This window comes from Heptranchias perlo, chromosome 2, assembly GCF_035084215.1.
Source record: "Heptranchias perlo isolate sHepPer1 chromosome 2, sHepPer1.hap1, whole genome shotgun sequence".
NCBI lineage: Eukaryota > Metazoa > Chordata > Chondrichthyes > Hexanchiformes > Hexanchidae > Heptranchias > Heptranchias perlo.
This window is the reverse complement of record NC_090326.1, coordinates 83,404,205-83,421,974: the sequence shown is the minus strand read 5'-3', so window position 1 is coordinate 83,421,974 and position 17,770 is coordinate 83,404,205. Positions and strand designations below refer to the sequence as shown.

At 42.7% G+C, this 17,770-nt stretch overlaps 1 pseudogene; it reads right to left on the bottom strand.

Annotated features, from left to right (window-relative positions):
- Nucleotides 1–16,134: 16,134 nt before the first annotated feature.
- Nucleotides 16,135–16,510, bottom strand: LOC137333962 (histone H2B 1/2-like; annotated as a pseudogene).
- Nucleotides 16,511–17,770: the final 1,260 nt, after the last annotated feature.

Here is a 17,770-nt window from a genome sequence, read left to right as displayed (position 1 = left end):
AGTGGGTGTAGGTGTATTTGCAGGGCTCTTTTGTGCAGACGACTGAGAGACGTCGGCGATGTCCCCGGTTGCACCCTGGAAGGATGCGGAGGAGAAGTTGTTGAGGACAGTGGTGACTTTGACAGTGACAGGTAAGAAGATGGTGCTCGGGCCAGCCGGGAGCAGCTCGGCATGAAGGAGGCTGCAGATTTCCACGACTACATGTCGAGTGACTCTGAGCCTCTGTGTGCACTGCTGCTCAGAGAGGTCCAGGAAGCTGAGCCTCGGTCTGTAGACCCTGTGGCGAGGGTAGTGCCCTCTGCGACGCATCTCTCTCTGCCTTTGCCCTCCCTCCTGCTGTACAGGTGGATGTGTCACAGCACTGTGTTGTGGAGCTCCACGTGTCAGAAGTGGACGGCGAGGCTGGTGATGCTGGTGATGCTGTTCGTCCTCCGAGGAGGTCATGACTGCAGCTACGGCAGCCCCCATCCGGAAGATGTACATCTGAGGGGGTCCGCAAGGTAGGTACATGTCTCTGGACCCCGGGGTAAGTGTGCAAGTTGGTGACTTTGATTGTTAAGAGGCGGGTGGTGGAGGCCACACTTTGTCCAAAGTGACAGAGTGGCCTCCTGCAATGAGTGAGGGTCTCCCCCCAACCTGTCAAATGAACCTTTGCAGCTGCCACAGGCTGATGGCTGCAACATGTCCATTTCAACTGGGAGTGTTTCCCCCAGTACGGGAAACAGTCCCAGTTGTTTGTAAAATCCCACCCCTCCTGAAATATTCCCTTAATCAGGTCTGTTAACGACTTGAAATAGCAGAATAAATACTTTAAGTGGCACCCCGCTGGCTTTAATTGCCTGCAGGAGTCCCACATGCGGGGGCTGCGCGCGCACATCAGCGCGTCTGTGGGGAACCCGGAAGTGGGCGGGTTGGAGCTGGGCTCCCGACCTGCTCCGGGATTCCCCGATTTTCGGAGCCCCCCCGGCCAGGAACGCACCCGATAGCGGGTGCTAATATCGAGCCCTTTATGTCCTCCTCACAGCTTACTTCCCCACCTAGCTTTGTATCGTCAGCAAACTTGGATACATTACACTCAGTCCCTTCATCTAAGTCATTAATATAGATTGTAAATAGCTGGGGCCCAAGCACTGATCCTTGCGACACCCCACTAGTTATAACCTGCCAACCTGAGAATGACCTATTTATTCCTACTCTCTGCTTTCTGTCCATTAACCAATTCTCTATCCATGCTAATATATTACTCCCAACCCCATGTGCCCTGTAGTTCCCTGTTTTTTCCCTCCCTCCTTTCTTGAATAGCAGTGTTACATTTGCTACCTTCCAATCCACTGGGACCGTTCTAGAATCCACGGAATTTTGGAAGATCGCAACCAATGCATCCACTATCCCTGCAGCCACCTCTTTTAGAACTCTAGGATGTAGGCCATCTGGTCGAGGGGATTTGTTGGCATTTAGTCCCATTGATTTCTCCAGTACTTTTTCTTTACTAATATTAACTACTTTAAGTTCCTCTCTCTCATTAAACCCCTTTGTTCCCCACTATTCCTGATATTTTTTGTGTCTTCTACTGTGAAGACAGATACAAAATATTTGTTTAACGTCTCTGCCATTTCCTTATTCCCCATTATAATTTCTCCTGTCTCAGCCTCTAAGGGATCCATGTTTACTTGTACTACTCTCTTCCTTTTTACATACTTGTAGAAGCTCTTACAATCTGTTTTTATATTTCTTGCTCGTTTACTCTCGTGTTCTATTTTCTCCCTCTTTATCAATTTTTTGGTCATCCATTGCTGGTTTCTAAAACTCTCCCAATCCTCAGGCTTACTACTCCACTTGGCAACATTATAGGCCTCCATTTTTAATCTAATACTTTCCTTAACTTCTTTAGTTAGCCATGGATCCATCACTTTTCCAGTGGGGTTTTTATTCCTCAATGGAATGTATATCCGTTGAGAATTATGAAATATTTCTTTAAATGTTCGCCATTGCTTATCCAACATCATATCTTTTAATCTAATTTCCCAATCAACTTTAGCCACCTTGCCCCTCATAACTAGGTAATTGGCTTTGTTTATGTTTAAGACTCGAGTTTCAAACTTAAGTACGTTACTCACAAACTCAATGCAAAATTCTATCATATTATGATCACTCGTTCCCAGAGGATCCCTTACTATGAGATTACTAATTAACCCTGTCTCATTACACAAGACAAGATCTAAAATGGCCTGTTCCCTGGTTGGTTCCACGAGGTATTGTTCTAGGAAACTGTCTTGAATGCATTCCATGAACTCGTCCTCCAGACCACTTTTGCCAATTTGATTTGCCCAGTCTATGTGAAGATTAAAGTCCCCCACGATTATTGCATTACCTTGGTTACAAGCTCCTCTTATTTCTTGATTAATACTCTGTTCAACACTTTAACTATTGTTAGGGGACCTATAAACTACTCCCACCAGTATTTTCTGCCTCATGTTATTTCTTATCTCCACCCATACAGATTCTATTTCCTGATCTTCTGAGCCAAGATCCTTTCTCATTTCTGTCCTTATGGCATCCTTTATTATCAGGGCTACCCCTACTTCTTTTCCATTTTGCCATCTTTTCAAAAAGTCATGTACCCTGGAATATTTAGTTCCCAACCTTGGTCACCTTGCAACCGCTACTACGTTAAACCCACTCATCTCAATTTTTGCCATTAATTCATCTATCTTGTTATGAATGCTTCATGCATTGAGATAAAGTGCCTTTAATTTTAAATTTTTACTATTTTTGCCTGATTTGACCTTATTTACTGATGCACTATTACCGTTGAACTCTCTGTCCCTTCCTGACACAGTCCGCTTATTTTTACCCAAATAGTTACACTGCTCTACGGCCTTGACTTTTCTCTTTAGATTTATAAATTTACCCATACCTGAACACCCTCCACCCCCCACCCCCAACTCCGCTTTTTAGTTTAAAGCTATATCTACAGCCCTAGTTATTCAATTCACCAGGACACTGGTCCCAGCCCAGTTTAAGTGCAGCCCGTCCCAATGGCTCCCTCTTTTCCCAGTTCTTGTGCCAGTACCCCATGAATCGAAAACCCCTGTCTCCCAAACTATTCTTTCAGCCACGCATTTAACTCCCTGATCTGAATGACCCTATGCTAATTTGCATCTGGCTCAGGTAGTAAACCAGAGATTTGAGGATCTGCTTATTAATTTGGACCCTAACTCCTCAAACTGCCTCAGCAGAACCACATTCCTAGTTCTACCTATGTCGTTGATTCCTATGTGGACCATGATGACTGGATCCTCCCCATCATGCTCCAAGTTCTTCTCCAGCCACGAGGAGATGTCCTTAAATCTGACACCGGGCAGGCAACACAGCCTTCGGGACTCCCGGTCATGGCTGCAGAGAATAGTGTTTATCCCCCTTACTATACTATCCCCTAACACTACCACATTCATTTTTACTTCCCCCACTTGAATGGCCTCCTGTACCATGGTGCCATGGTCAGTTTGCCCATTCTCCCTGCAGTCATTGTTCTCATCCATACAGGTAGCAAGTACCTCATACCTGTTAGACAAGGTCATACCTTGCACAAAGGAAGATGGTAGTGGTTGTTGGAGGCCAATCATCTCAGCCCCACGACATTGCTGCAGGAGTTCCTCAGGGCAGTGTACTTGGCCCAACTATCTTCAGCTGCTTTATCAATGACCTTCCCTCCATCATAAGGTCAGAAATGGGAATGTTCGCTGATGATTACACAGCGTTCAGTTCCATTCGCAAACCCTCAGATAATGAAGAAGTCCATGCCCGCATGCAGCAAGACCTGGACAACATCCAGGTTTGGGCTGATTCGCAGTCACATCCTCCTGTTCCAGACCACAGACCAAATCTAATGTACTACCTAACCTAAGGGGTTTGACTGCCTCCTGGTTCAAAGTGTCCAGATAACTCTCCCGCTCCCTGATGCTTCGCAATGTCTGCATTTCGGACTCCAGCTCAACAACTCTGAGCTGGAGTTCCTCGATTTGCAGACACTTACTGCAGATGTGGTCGCTCGGGATCACGCTGCTCTCCACAAACTCCCACATGTTGCAGTTACGACACAGCACCTGCACGGTCATCTCTATCTAACCTTGTTTTATTTAGTTAATTAGTTAAAGTTTTTATTCACTCAATGTTTTTAGTTTTATTAACTAATTAGTTTATGTAGTTTAAGTTATTAATTTAATAAAGTAATAGTTATAGTTTCCCAGTTATTAGTTTAAACCACTGCCCTAGATTCGAGAGCAAAGAAAATCGGTAATACTCACCAACCAATCACCTACCTGTTGTCCAGTGACGCCACTCCTTGATTAGTTTTTGTTTGTTTTTTGTTTTTGATTTCACTGAATACTGCCGTCACTCTTTAAATCTTCTCCTCAGCCTCTCCTGTGGTGCTCCATGCTGCCGTCACTCTTTAAATCTTCTCCTCAGTCTCTCCCGTGGTGCTCCGTGCTGCCGTCACTCTTTAAATCTTCTCCTCAGTCTCTCCCGTGGTGCTCCGCACTGCCCTCACTCTTTAAATCTTCACCTCAGTCTCTCCCGTGGTGCTCCGTGCTGCCGTCACTCTTTAAATCTTCACCTCAGTGTCTCCCGTGGTGCTCCGTGCTGCCGTCACTCTTTAAATCTTCTCCTCAGTCTCTCCCGTGGTGCTCCGCGCTGCCCTCACTCTTTAAATCTTCTCCTCAGTCTCTTCCATGGTGCTCCGCGCTGCCGTCACTCTTTAAATCTTCTCCTCAGTCTCTCCCGTGGTGCTCCGTGCTGCCGTCACTCTTTAAATCTTCTCCTCAGTCTCTCCCATGGTGCTCCGTGCTGCCCTCACTCTTTAAATCTTCTCCTCAGTCTCTCCCATGGTGCTCCGTGCTGCCCTCACTCTTTAAATCTTCACCTCAGCGTCTCCTGTGGTGCTCCGTGCTGCCCTCACTCTTTAAATCTTCTCCTCAGTCTCTCCCGTGGTGCTCCGCGCTGCTGCCACTTTTTAAATCTTCTCAGCCTCTCCCATGGTGATCCGCCGTGACACTTGGTGGCCAGAGCCTGAAAATACACGAAAGACTCGATGGGGTATAAATCTGTCAGCACCCGGTTTCGAGCATGAAGGCTGCGATCCAGCCAAATATGCACCTGAACCAGGAGGCCCAAGGCTGGCCCGAAATTGGGCCTCAGGCCTCATTAATATTAATTGGGCGAGCTGCCAGCACTTATCATACCTCCACGGCAGCTCGCCCATGTGAAGAAATGATTTTCGGGTTGTTTGCCTCTCCGGCATCGGCCCGAAGGTAAGTCCCGGGTGGAGGGTTGTGGAGCGGCACCGTTGAATACTGTGGAGTCGGGGTAGTACTCCTGCTCCTTCTGGCTCCACAGCAAGAATTGTTTTTGTATTTCTTTTAAAAACCACTAACCTTTTGGTGCCAATCGCCCAGCGACTGCTGAAGATTCCCGAGTGGAGCAGGCTGGGCTCCTGCTCCACTCTGTGACATTGAATATCAGTAAGGGGGCCTGAAACCGGAGTTAGGCCTGTCATTTACATATGTAAGAGGCCGAATATCTGTTTTAGGTGGCTGCCCAGGGACGCCTGTAAAATCACCCAACCTAATATCGAGTCGGTCGTGTTTCAGATGTCCTTTGGGTGCAGGATGTTAGTCTCTGAAATTAGCCCTCATTGCGCCCATTTTACGTCCATAAAATGGATGCAACGAGGTCCAATTTCTAACCCTACCTGGTTTTAATCTTAACTCTGTTTATTATACAGCTGCGCTTGTTTTAGCAGCTAGCGTTACGTGACATTGAACATGGAAAATCCTAACACAACGCTATCTACAGGAATAACAGGTATACACAGGCAGTTAAGTGTTGATACTTTAATTATGGGTTTTCCCACAAATAAAGCCTGACACAGGACTTTTCAGAGAATTTTGAAATGGAATGGTGCACCTCACTCAGTAATTTTAATATATAATCTATTTTGTCAGGGGGATCATAACCAAAATCTTTAAATTTACAGATGATTCCAAAATAGGAGGCAGGGCAAATCATGAGAAATCCAGATTGTGAAGGATTTAGATTCTTTAGATAACTGGGTAAATAGATGGCAGATATAATTCAATATAGGTAAATGTAAAATAGTTAGTATGATGGCAAGTAACCAAAAGAGGTAGTACATATCAAATGAAACAGTGGTACAGTGTACTGTTAAGGAAAGAGATTTATAGTGTAGAAATCTATGAAACTGGCAACATAACTCATAGCTGCAATAAAAAGACAAATAAGATACTGGGTTGCTTTAACATTCTGTTATACCATTTAATTACCAAAGGGGTTACTTTCAATGTACTGCTTGATATGCATCTGATTCCTGAATCTACAGTGTAATGCTGATGGTAAGGATATAGGCATGACAATCTAGTGCTATTCCTTGGTATTCTAGCACTACATTGGGTAAACTACAATGGACAAGCAGGAGAGCCCCTGTGGAAATTCACCCCCTGGTCTTTAATATTATTGCCCTGTTCTTTACATTTATTTTGTAAATCTCATTTAGAATTAACTTATATAAAAGACGCTGGCCCTGACTTTCACCAACTTGGTGCGGTGATCCTGCCAGTGGAGGGGTGAGAGGAGTAAAAAGAACTTTTCTAACTGACTATCACTTTTCCGAAGTTTACAATGCTAGTGGCAGAATGCTCCCATCGAGCTTTCGGGAAAGGGTGGGTCAGTCTCAAAGGGCTCATCAGCAGTTATTCAATCCACCATCTCATTTTCTCCTATAGCTGTACTCCAGGGACAAAGTTGGATAGAAACTGGGGAGTTTGATAGATTTTTGTTAGGCAAGGGTATTAAGGGTTACAAAACCAAGGTAGGTAGATGGAGTTAAGATACAGATCGGCCATGATCTATTTGAATGGCAGAACAAGCTCGAGGGGCTGAATGGCCTACTCCTTTTCCTATGGTCTTATCCTAACTATGGAAGGGCAAGTCCTGCTTCCTTGATGGAGACATGGCCGGGAATCCTGTTGCCAAAGGTTAGGTCTTGCAATGGTGTGAGTTTCCAACAAAGGAGAATAAAAGAGATCACTCACTAGCCAGGTGGCCCATATGGCAGCAAATATGGGAAATAGCTGCCGGCCTGCCGCTGCACTCAAAGGCAGTGGAGAAAAATATCACTACCTTAAAAATAAAGAATAAACAACTGCAAGTGCTGGAAATCCAAAACAAAAGCAGAAAATGCTGGAAATGGGCAGGCAGGTCAGCCGACATTTGCAGGGAGGTTAATGTTTTGAACAGAACTGTTCTTCGGAACTGAAAACAAAGATATACAAGCACTTTCTTAGAATTGGACAAAGGGGAAGGTAAAATAAAAAATAATCCAATTGCATAGAAAATTAATTATTTGAATTATCTGCAGTCTCTTAAAGAAGACAGGAAATTGTCAGATAATACAAAAGATCATCTCAGTGAGACAATGGAAAACCATTGAAAATAACAAAAGGATGTGTGAATAGCAAAGGTGGTGAGAGGTCAACCCAAGGTAAGAGGTTAGAAAATAGGAAAATTTAGAAAAGAAAGAGCAAGCCTCCAGATGCAGGTCTAAAAAGAAAACTGAAGATGCTGGAAAAACACTGTTGGGTATGTTAGTCCAACACGGAGGGAAAAAAAACAGGTCAACACCAAAAGCGCAGACCTCCAACCCCAATCGTGATCTGACGAAAGGTCCATTCCCTGAATGTCAACCTGCTTCCCCGTCTGCGACAGACCCACCCTCCATCACCAGCATCCCTTGCAGTAAAGAATAAGGGGATAGCTAAGATCTGAAGTGACTAAAGTCAGTGTTCAGCTCAGAGAGCTGTAGAGTACCTCGGAGAAAGTTAAGATATGTGTTGAGCTTGTTTGGAACAGTGTAGGAGGCCAAAAATGAAGGGTCAGAGTGGGAATGGGAGGGGGAATTAAAGTGGTGAGCCACAGGGAGTCCAGGGTTACTCTTGTGGACAAAATGGAGGTGATTAGCAGGGCAGTCACCTAATTTGCATTTGGTCACCCCACTGTAGATCAGACCAGACCAGACTGTGACCAATGAACATAGTTTACCAGCTAGTGAGGAAGAGGACAGGGTTGCACTGGGCTCCACAATTTTCTACCAATCCAAATAATTGAAGTGCCAATTACATCACAATGGGTCAGAGCAATTCAATGGACAGTTAGTAATGAATTAACTCATGTTCCTGGCGTGAAGATTCTTTAGGGTGGACCTCTTCTCCTGACTGTTTTATTTTCAGAGACCTGAGGGTATATGCGCATAAATCTTTGAAGGTGGCAGGACAGGTTGAGAAAGTGGTTAAAAAGCATACAGGATCCTGGGCTTTATAAATAGAGGCATAGAGTACAAAAGCAAAGGAGTTATGTTGAACCTTTATAAAACCCACTGGTTCGGCCACAACTAGAGTATTGTGTCCAATTCTGGTCACCGCACTTTAGGAAGGATGTGAAGGCCTTAGAGAGGGTGCAGAAACAATTTATTAGAATGGTTCCAGGGATGAGGGACTTCAATTGCATGGAAAGACTGGAGAAGCTGGGGTTGTTCTCCTTAGAGCAGAGAAGGTTGAGCGGAGATTTGATAGAAGTGTTTAAAATCATGACGGGTTTAGATAAAGTAAATAAAGAGAAACTGTTCCCATTGGCGGAAGGGTCAAGAACCAAAGGATATAGATTTAAAGTGATTGGCAAAAGAACCAAAGGCAACACGAGGAAAACATTTTTTTGCAGCGAGTAGTTATGATCTGGAATGCGGTGCCTGAAAGGGTGGTGGAAGCAGATTCAATCATGGCTTTCAAAAAGGAATTGGATAAATATTTGAAGGGAAAAAATTTGCAGGGCAATGGGGAAAGAGCAGGGAACAGGACTAAATGGATTGCTCTTACAAAGAGCTGGCACAGGCTCGATGGGCCGAATGGCCTTCCTCTGTGCTGTAACGATTCTATGATTCTATGAATGGCAAAACACAGCAAAGAGGATTCATGTGGCCATTATATTAGCATATATAAAAATAAGAAGAAAGGTAGGGATGTGTGATTTTTATGCATGCATTGACTTTGCACAAGTGCCAAAATAGAAAATTGTGCGCACCTCTTTAGTGAAAATATCTTGATGTATGATTTGACGCTCACAATCAGAGCATTGCCTTCTAAACTGCATTTTTAAAGCAGACCCACAAAGAGCAACGAATAAATAAATGCCAACTAAAAGTTATAGTTACAAGTCCAAAATATAGATTGTATGAAAATAAGGGCAATCGTGGCCCTCTGTTAGCCAGTAGACATGATGGTGTGATTCTCATCTGGTATACAGTCTTGCTTTGTAGCTATAGACAAAGCCATTGCAAGTACAGGTTATTTGTATCTATAATTACATTGATAAGGGTCCATGCAATGTAACATGCAAGTTATGTTTTAGAATGATTATATAACTCACATAACAAACCCAAAATGGCTGAAGAGGGTATTCGCACCCACCCAGCAAGACAGTGAAAAGGACGAAGAATTGCACACAGAATGCAATTCAAAGATTGTATGGGTAAACAAAACTATCAATGGGAACCCTTGGTTATTCACAATCAAATTGTTGAGTAAACAAGCTTGCTCAGCATTGCCAAAAGCATATAGTGTACATTGTTAAATGAAATGAAATTACACTAATTGGATGAATCAGGATCTTCTTACCTCAAAAATGTTCTTATTTTTATTTTGTGGTTTTTTGAGTGTTCAACAAGTTACGAAATGGAGCATTTTCCCATTTTCTGCCTTCCAATGTTTCTGCAACTCTATGGAGCAAATTCAGAAGTTTTTCTTCAAGTTGGACTTTCAGCTTGGTGGGAAAATGTACAAAATTTTCACTGCAGTTACACTGCTTCTGTCCAGAGTCAGGGCAGGAAAACTCGCCCTGAAACTGGGGCTCCGAAATTACTCTGTGGTGTACGAGCATACAAGTGTTTAACATCTTCATCTGAAATTTCTCTTCCCAGTGTTTTAGAAGAGGCATTACACCTTTTAAAACAAATCGAGTTAGGGCCCTGGAGTTTATGATGTGATTGCATGTTTGAGAGTTCTGACTTGAGCATGTTGGATTAATGGAAAATAAAATTTCATTTTTAATAAATGACTGAGCCTTTATGAAGTTTCTCATTCATATATAAACAAGTACATATTTTGAAGGGGGAATTACTTGCTTTAATTATACAAGCGTTCGCCTCGAAATCAGCAATAACGGCAGACAAATGCTTAATGGGCTTGTATGACATTGCACTGTGTGTTGCTTTAGTGTGGCCATTAATTGGTTCATTTTAAACTGCTTAATACCTCTGCTAACAGAAGTGTCATGTAAATGCATTAAGTGTTGATGTGCTGTTATCACTGACAGTAATTTCCAATCTTATAAATCTTAGTATTTCCACTGATACATATGCTTGAATAACTCATTAGACTTGTGATGGATTCCAAGCAAAACAAAGATATGCAGCAATAAAAAGGCATGTCATGCTGTTATCCTGAGATCTGAATGGAGTTCACTATTTCTTTATGGAGCTTCAAATTACTCCCACTAGTCATAGGATGTACAATAATAAAAGTTACTTTTCCAGTCTGCTGCAACATTGTGACTTAATTTATACAGTGCTTACTGCAGGGAAATTCCCCTGAATAAACCAGACTGAATGCCAGTCAAGTGAATGTATATAAAGTTATATATATATAAAACTTAAAACTTCTACATAGACTAGTAAAAAAAATGAACATAATAATGTTACTAATGTTGCCACACAGTGTTTGTTTGAAATACATGCAGTATTTTAAAAAAACTCAAGGGCAACTACTTGGAAAGGAGACAAAATGAAAGCACTCAGATTTTTCTTAAAGTATATGGTAATTCTATGGGTAATTCTACACTGCCATTAATAGGTACTCATCCCTCCCCCCCCAACACACACGAGTTCTCCCCTGACCCATAATCATCTGTATGGAGTGGATGTAATGGAGTGGCAGAACCAGGGAATTTATTTCAGTGTCTGATCTACATAGAATGGATGGCTTCCTTTTGCTAGCCTTATTAACTTTTCCCCCAGTTAGTTACTACTGAATGGAGACTTAAAAATACATTCAGACTCAACCAGAACGAATATCTGCAAGACTGACAAAAGGAGATCCTCACTGGCCCACACACAGCCAGTAAAGGAGGTTTATAGGAGCAGCCACATAAATGACAACCAAAGCACAATTGTAAACAATTTTACAACACCAAGTTATAGTCCAGCAATTTTATTTTAAATTCACAAGCTTTCGGAGGCTTCCTCCTTCCTCAGGTGAACGATGTGAAAATGAAATCCTCGAAAAAAAATCCTTCGAGGATTTCATTTTCACATCGTTCACCTGAGGAAGGAGGAAGCCTCCGAAAGCTTGTGAATTTAAAATAAAATTGCTGGACTATAACTTGGTGTTGTAAAATTGTTTACAATTGTCAACCCCAGTCCATCACCGGCATCGCCACATCATGACAACCAAAGCACAAGAGGGGAAAGGTTTCCTTTGTGTGCTTTGTGTATTGAAATCGTTAACCCATTCTTCTTAAATAAGTTTATGATTTTGCTTCACAAAAATAGTACAGAAGAAATCGTCCCCAAATAATTGCAAAATAAAAATCAAGTCATAGAATTCCAATGGTCAGCGATTCAGTCTTTTCTTCTGGAATTGTTTTTATGAAATTTATTCTGTATCTTAGTTTTCACACCTTGTTTAATTTGCTATTGATATGGCTGTCTGTTATCCACCTGTCAGCTCGATGACCCAAACACTGTGTGGTATACCATCAGGCTCTGAACTCCATTCCTATTGTGTGCACCTCTCCATATATTTTGTACTCCCATCCTGTCCACACTCCACCCATTCATGACCATGGTCATCTGTGCATTGTATTTCCTGTGCATCCACCCATTTCCCTATTCTCTGATTTCTGTCCTGTTGTTGATCATGAGAATCTGTGCACTCTGTTTCCTATATATTCACCTCGCTTGCCGTTTTCCCACTATTGTCATCATATTTATAGCCCTGTCCATTTTCTGTTCATCCATATCCCTCTTTGTCCTGCTGCTATCCTATCAATTTTGTAATTGATCTCTATGCTGCCCATCTCTGAAGCCCATAACTGATTTGTCCGTGAATTTTGCTGGGTGCAACACCATTTCAACTATATGTTTATCTTCCATACAGATGTGTAATAGAAAGAAAGAACTTGTATTTATATAGATCCTTTTATGAAATCAGGATGTCCCAATGCACTACACAGCCAATTAAGTACTTTTCATCATCAGAACATCAGAAATAGGAGCAGAAGTAGGGCATACGGCCCCTCGAGCCTGCTCCGCCATTCAATCAGATGATGGCTGATCTTCGACCTCAACTCCACTTTTCCGCCCAATCCCCATATCCCTTGATTCCCCTAGAGTCCAAAAATCTATCCATCTCAGCCTTGAATATACTCAATGACTCAGCATCCACAATCCTCTGGGGTAGAGAATTCCAAAGATTCACAACCCTCTGCGTGAAGAAATTCCTCCTTGTCTCAGTCTTGAATAACCGATCCCTTATCCTGCAACTATGCCCTTTAGTTCTAGACTCTGTGGCTAGGGGAAACAATCTCTCAGCATCTACCCTATCAAGCCCCCTCATAATCTTATATGTTTCAATGAGATCACCTCTCATTCTTCTAAACTCCAGAGAGTATAGGACTTTTGAAATATAGTCACTGTTGTAATGTGGAAAACATGGCAGTGAATTTGGGCACAGCAAGGTCCCATAAACAGCAATAAAATAAATGACCAGATCATCTGCTTTTTGGTTGAGGCATAAATGTTGACCATGACACCGGGAGAACTCCCCCCTTCTTTGAATAGTGCCGAGGGTTCTTTTATGTCCACCTGGGAGGGCAGTTTAACATCTTATCCGAAAGACAATACCTCCGACAATGCAGCACTCCTTCAGTACTGCACTGAAGTATAAGCCTAGGTTTTGATCTCAAGTCTCAGGAGGATGCCTTGAACCCATGACCTTCTGGCTCAGAGGCAAGAGTGCTAATACAGAGCCAAGGCTGACACATAATAGCCGAAATTTTGCTGTAGCAGGCCATCTAACAGTGCCTGCCGTTTATTAAACTTGCCCTTGCACGTTTGGTTTTAAAATTTTTTGCATGGGAAAGCAAAGGAAACTGGGCAAGCAACAGAGTATCTCCTTAACCAATCAGATTGAAAGATTGTGAAATTAACAGCGCAAGGACTGGGAAGGGTGAATTAGAGTGGATGAATTCAATGTCAAATCAGGTACAGAAAGAGAAATAAAGAGAGGGAAAGAAAGGTTGGATTAAGAGAGAGAGAAAAAAAAGAGACAGAAAGGAAAAGTTAAAAAAAATTTACATTTTAAAAATCTCCAACAACAATTAAAACCTGAAGGAATGAGACTCCACACTTATAATAACTAATTTTCAGTGCCAGAGAGGTTGTTTGGCAGTAATTAACACTTATCGCATCGTTAAAAGGGTACTTAAATTGGAATGGACAAGACTTAACTTTCTATGGCGAGTTTAGTTCGTATCTGCCGTGCAAATACAGCAACTTCACGCCGTTCATTGCATTTCTTTTATGCTCAGGTGGGTCAGAAATGGGGGAAATTACAACGAGGAACAAAGAAATGGCAGAACAATTAAACACATACTTTGGTTCTGTCTTCACAAAGGAGGACACAAATAACCTGCCAGAAATGTTAGGGAACCAAGGGTCTAGTGAGAGGGAGGAACTGAAGGAAATCAGTATTAGTAAAAAAGTAGTGCTAGAGAAATTAATGGGGCTAAAGGCTGACAAATCCCCAGGGCCTGATAATCTACATCCCAGAGTACTAAAGGAAGTGACCCAGGAATTAGGTATTGGTGGTCATCTTCCAAAATTCTATAGACTCTGGAACAGTTTCTACAGATTGGAGGGTGGCAAATGTAACCCCACTATTTAAAAAAGGAGGGAGAAAAAAAACAGGGAATTATAGACCAGTTAGCCTAACATCAGTACTGGGGAAAATGCTAGAGTCTATTAAAAAGGATGTGATAATAGAATACTTGGAAGGCATTAACGGGATTGGACAAAGTCAGCATGGGTTTATGAAAAGGAAATCATGCTTAACAAATCTACTGGAGTTTTTTGAGGATGTAACTAGTAGAATAGATAGGGGAGAACCAGTGGATGTGGTGTACTTGGATTTTCAGAAGGCTTTTGATAAGGTCCCACACAAGGTGCAAAATTAAAGCACATGGGATTGGGGGGAATATACTGGCATGGATTGAGAATTGGTTGACAGACAGGAAACAGAGGATAGGAATAAACGGGTCTTTTTCTGGGGGCAGTGACTAGTGGGTTACCGCAGGGATCAGTGGGTTACCGCAGGGATCAGTGCTTGGGCCCCAGCTATTCACAATATATATCAATGATTTGGATGAGGGAACGGAATGTAAAATTTCCAAGTTTGAAGACGACCAAAAGCTGGGGTGGAATGTGAGCTGTGAGGAGGATGCAAAGAGGCTCCAATGTGATTTAGACAAGTTGGGTGAGTGGGCAAGAACATGGCAGATGCTGTATAACGTGGATAAATGTGAGGTTATTCACTTTGGGTGTAAAAACAGAAAGACAGGTTATTATCTGAATGGTGATAGATTGGGAAAAGGGGAGTTGCAACGAGACCTGGGTGTCCTTGTACACCAGTCGCTGAAAGTGAGCATTCAGGTGCAGCAAGCAGTTAGGAAGACGAATGGTATGTTGGCGTTCATTGCAAGAGGATTTGAGTATAGGAACAGGGATGTCTTACTGCAGTTGTCCAGGGCCTTGGTGAGACCACATCTGGAGTACTGTGTGCAGTTTTGGTCTCCTTATCTGAGGAAGGATGTCCTTGCCATGGAGGGAGTGCAACAAAGGTTTACCAGACTGATTCCTGGGATGGCAGGACTGACGTATGAGAAGAGATTGGGTCGACAAGGCCTATATTCACTAGAGTTTAGAAGAATGAGAGATGATCTCATCGAAACATATTAAATTCTAACAGGACTAGACAGACTAGATGCAGGGAGGATGTTCCCGATGGCTGGGGAGTCCAGAACCAGGGGTCACAGTCTCAGGATACAGGGTATGCCATTTAGAACCGAGATGAGGAGAAATTTCTTCACTCAGAGGGTGGTAAACCTGTGGAATTCTCTACCATGGAAGGCAGTGGAGGCCAAGTCATTAGATGTATTCAAGAAGGAGATAGATATATTTCTTAATGCTTAAGGGATCAAGGGATATGGGGAAAAACGGGACCAGGGTACTGATCAGCCATGATCATTTTGAATGGCGGAGCAGGCCCGAAGGGCTGAATGGCTACTCTTGCTCCTATTTTCTATGTTTCTATGTTTCTATTTCAACAGGGAGCCAGTCGACGAGATGTGGCTTTCGCAACTCGCAACTCAGAGAGCAACTTTTGGATTTTTAAATTTAACTGCGCATCTGCCCCTCGCCTGAAGTTGCTGTACCATTTGCACATAAATAACAGCGAGTACCATTAGCCTCACCATTATTTTGACAAGAAAATCTGGACCAATACTTAGCATAACTAATCTTTTTATTCATGGATCATAATGATTTACATTTTTATACTCTAAATACTTCAGAATTTGTGTTCCAATTACAATAAAGAGCACTATCATTTTGATTATCTCTCTTATGTATTTCCATTCCTCCCCTCGCTCCACATTCTTTCGCTCTCTCTTTCTTAATCTAATTCCCTCATCAGCTACCCCAGTGGTTCAGCAACTTCTGGCGGGAATCGTAATTGCTGTGCCCATTGTTTGGCCAAATCAAAAATCACTATCATTGACTGCTTGCTCTGCAATAAAGAATAAAAGAATTTGCATTTTTACAGCACTTTTCACATCCTCAGGCCGTCCCAAAGTGCTTCACAGCAAATAAATTACCTTTGAAATGTAGTTGCTGTTGTAATGTATGGAAATAAGCCAGCCAGTGTGCGTTTTTCAGTACACTGTCGAGTTTTATTTGGAGCTGATGTACTTGGTCATCGCCTTTATCCCTTCCAATACGGAGTGCTTGGCCAACTCTGCGGGTGGCAGCAGGTGCTCGGCGGTCTGGATTTCCCGGAAGCTGATGGTGTGCCACTTGTTGTAATGGGCCAGGTGGGAAGCATCACCCGCGATGCGCTCGAAAATATTGTTCACAAAGGAATTCATGATGCTCATGGCCTTGGAGGAAATGCAGGTGTTGGGGTGAATCTGCTTCATCACTTTGTAGATATAAATGGAGTAACTCTCCTTCCTCGACTTTCTCCGCTTCTTGCCGCCCTTTGCTGGCGTTTTATTCAGGGTTTTCTTAGTGCCCTTCTTTGGGAGCTGCTTTCTTTTCCTCAGGCATTTTCAGACTCAATTTCAGATACAGTTTGCAATGAGATAAATGACTAGATTATCTGTTTTAGTGGCATTGGTTGAGAGATAAACTTGGCCAGGACACCAGGAGAACTCTCCTGCTCTTCTTTGAATAATGTCATGTGATTTTGTACATTCATCTGAGAGGGCAAAGGGGACCTCGGTTTAATGCCTCATCCAAATGAAATACCTTCAACAGTGCAGCACTCCCTCAGTACTGTACTGCAGTGTCAGCCTAGATTATGTGTTCCAGTCTCTGGAGTAGGGCTAGAACCCATAACCTTCTCACTCAGCGGCAACTTCCATGCCCTTATAGTTCTACATATGCTGATGTAACCCTTTGTTGACTCACCCAATTGGCCATTTATTGCCCAATTGGATCGTGAACATTCATGCTCCTTCCAGCCCCAGAAAAAAACAAGGTAAAAAACTTACCTTTAATGTTTTCAAAGTGGCCTCCAGAGGTCCATAACAACAGCTAGTTAAATTGCTCTGCATTCAGTTCCACTGGGTGGAGTGCCCAGCAAAAGACCAAAATTACATTAGGGTGCTAATGACATCAAAGCAACCCAATTTTAAAAAATAATGAGGCTTCTGCCTGTTTCAAATAGGAACGTTGTCCGCCTAAATCAAGGCTCACTCAAAAATCGCATCAAGTGGACCTTGGACAAACACTTGTTTAAAGAAAAACATTTGTCTCGCTACCGCCCTCATTCACACTGAAAAAAAATGTGCTACTAAGGCAAAAATTGACCCCAATGTCTTTAGGAGAAAATTGGTTGGGGATAAAAAAAGGAAGAGGACAAATTATATGGAGAGCGAGTAAGTTGCTGAAATCAGGTCCACTTTTTCTGCTGACAGACAGTTCAACATTTTGAGTTTGTTTTCACAGTGTTACATTTTTGCCATTTTCCTGTTGACTCGTATTCAATTTTTAGAATGCCGAGCACACACATGCACACACACGCTTACTCACATACGCACTAACACACACTCACTCATACGCACAAACACGCACACACACACACACTCACTCACATATGCACACACACTCACTCATGCACACATACACACGCACACACACACTCACTCACATATGCACACACACTCACTCACGCACACATACACACGCACACACACACACACACACTCACTCACATATGCACACACACTCACTCACACATACACACGCGCGCACACACACTCGCTCACATACGCACTAACACACACTCACTCATACGCACACACA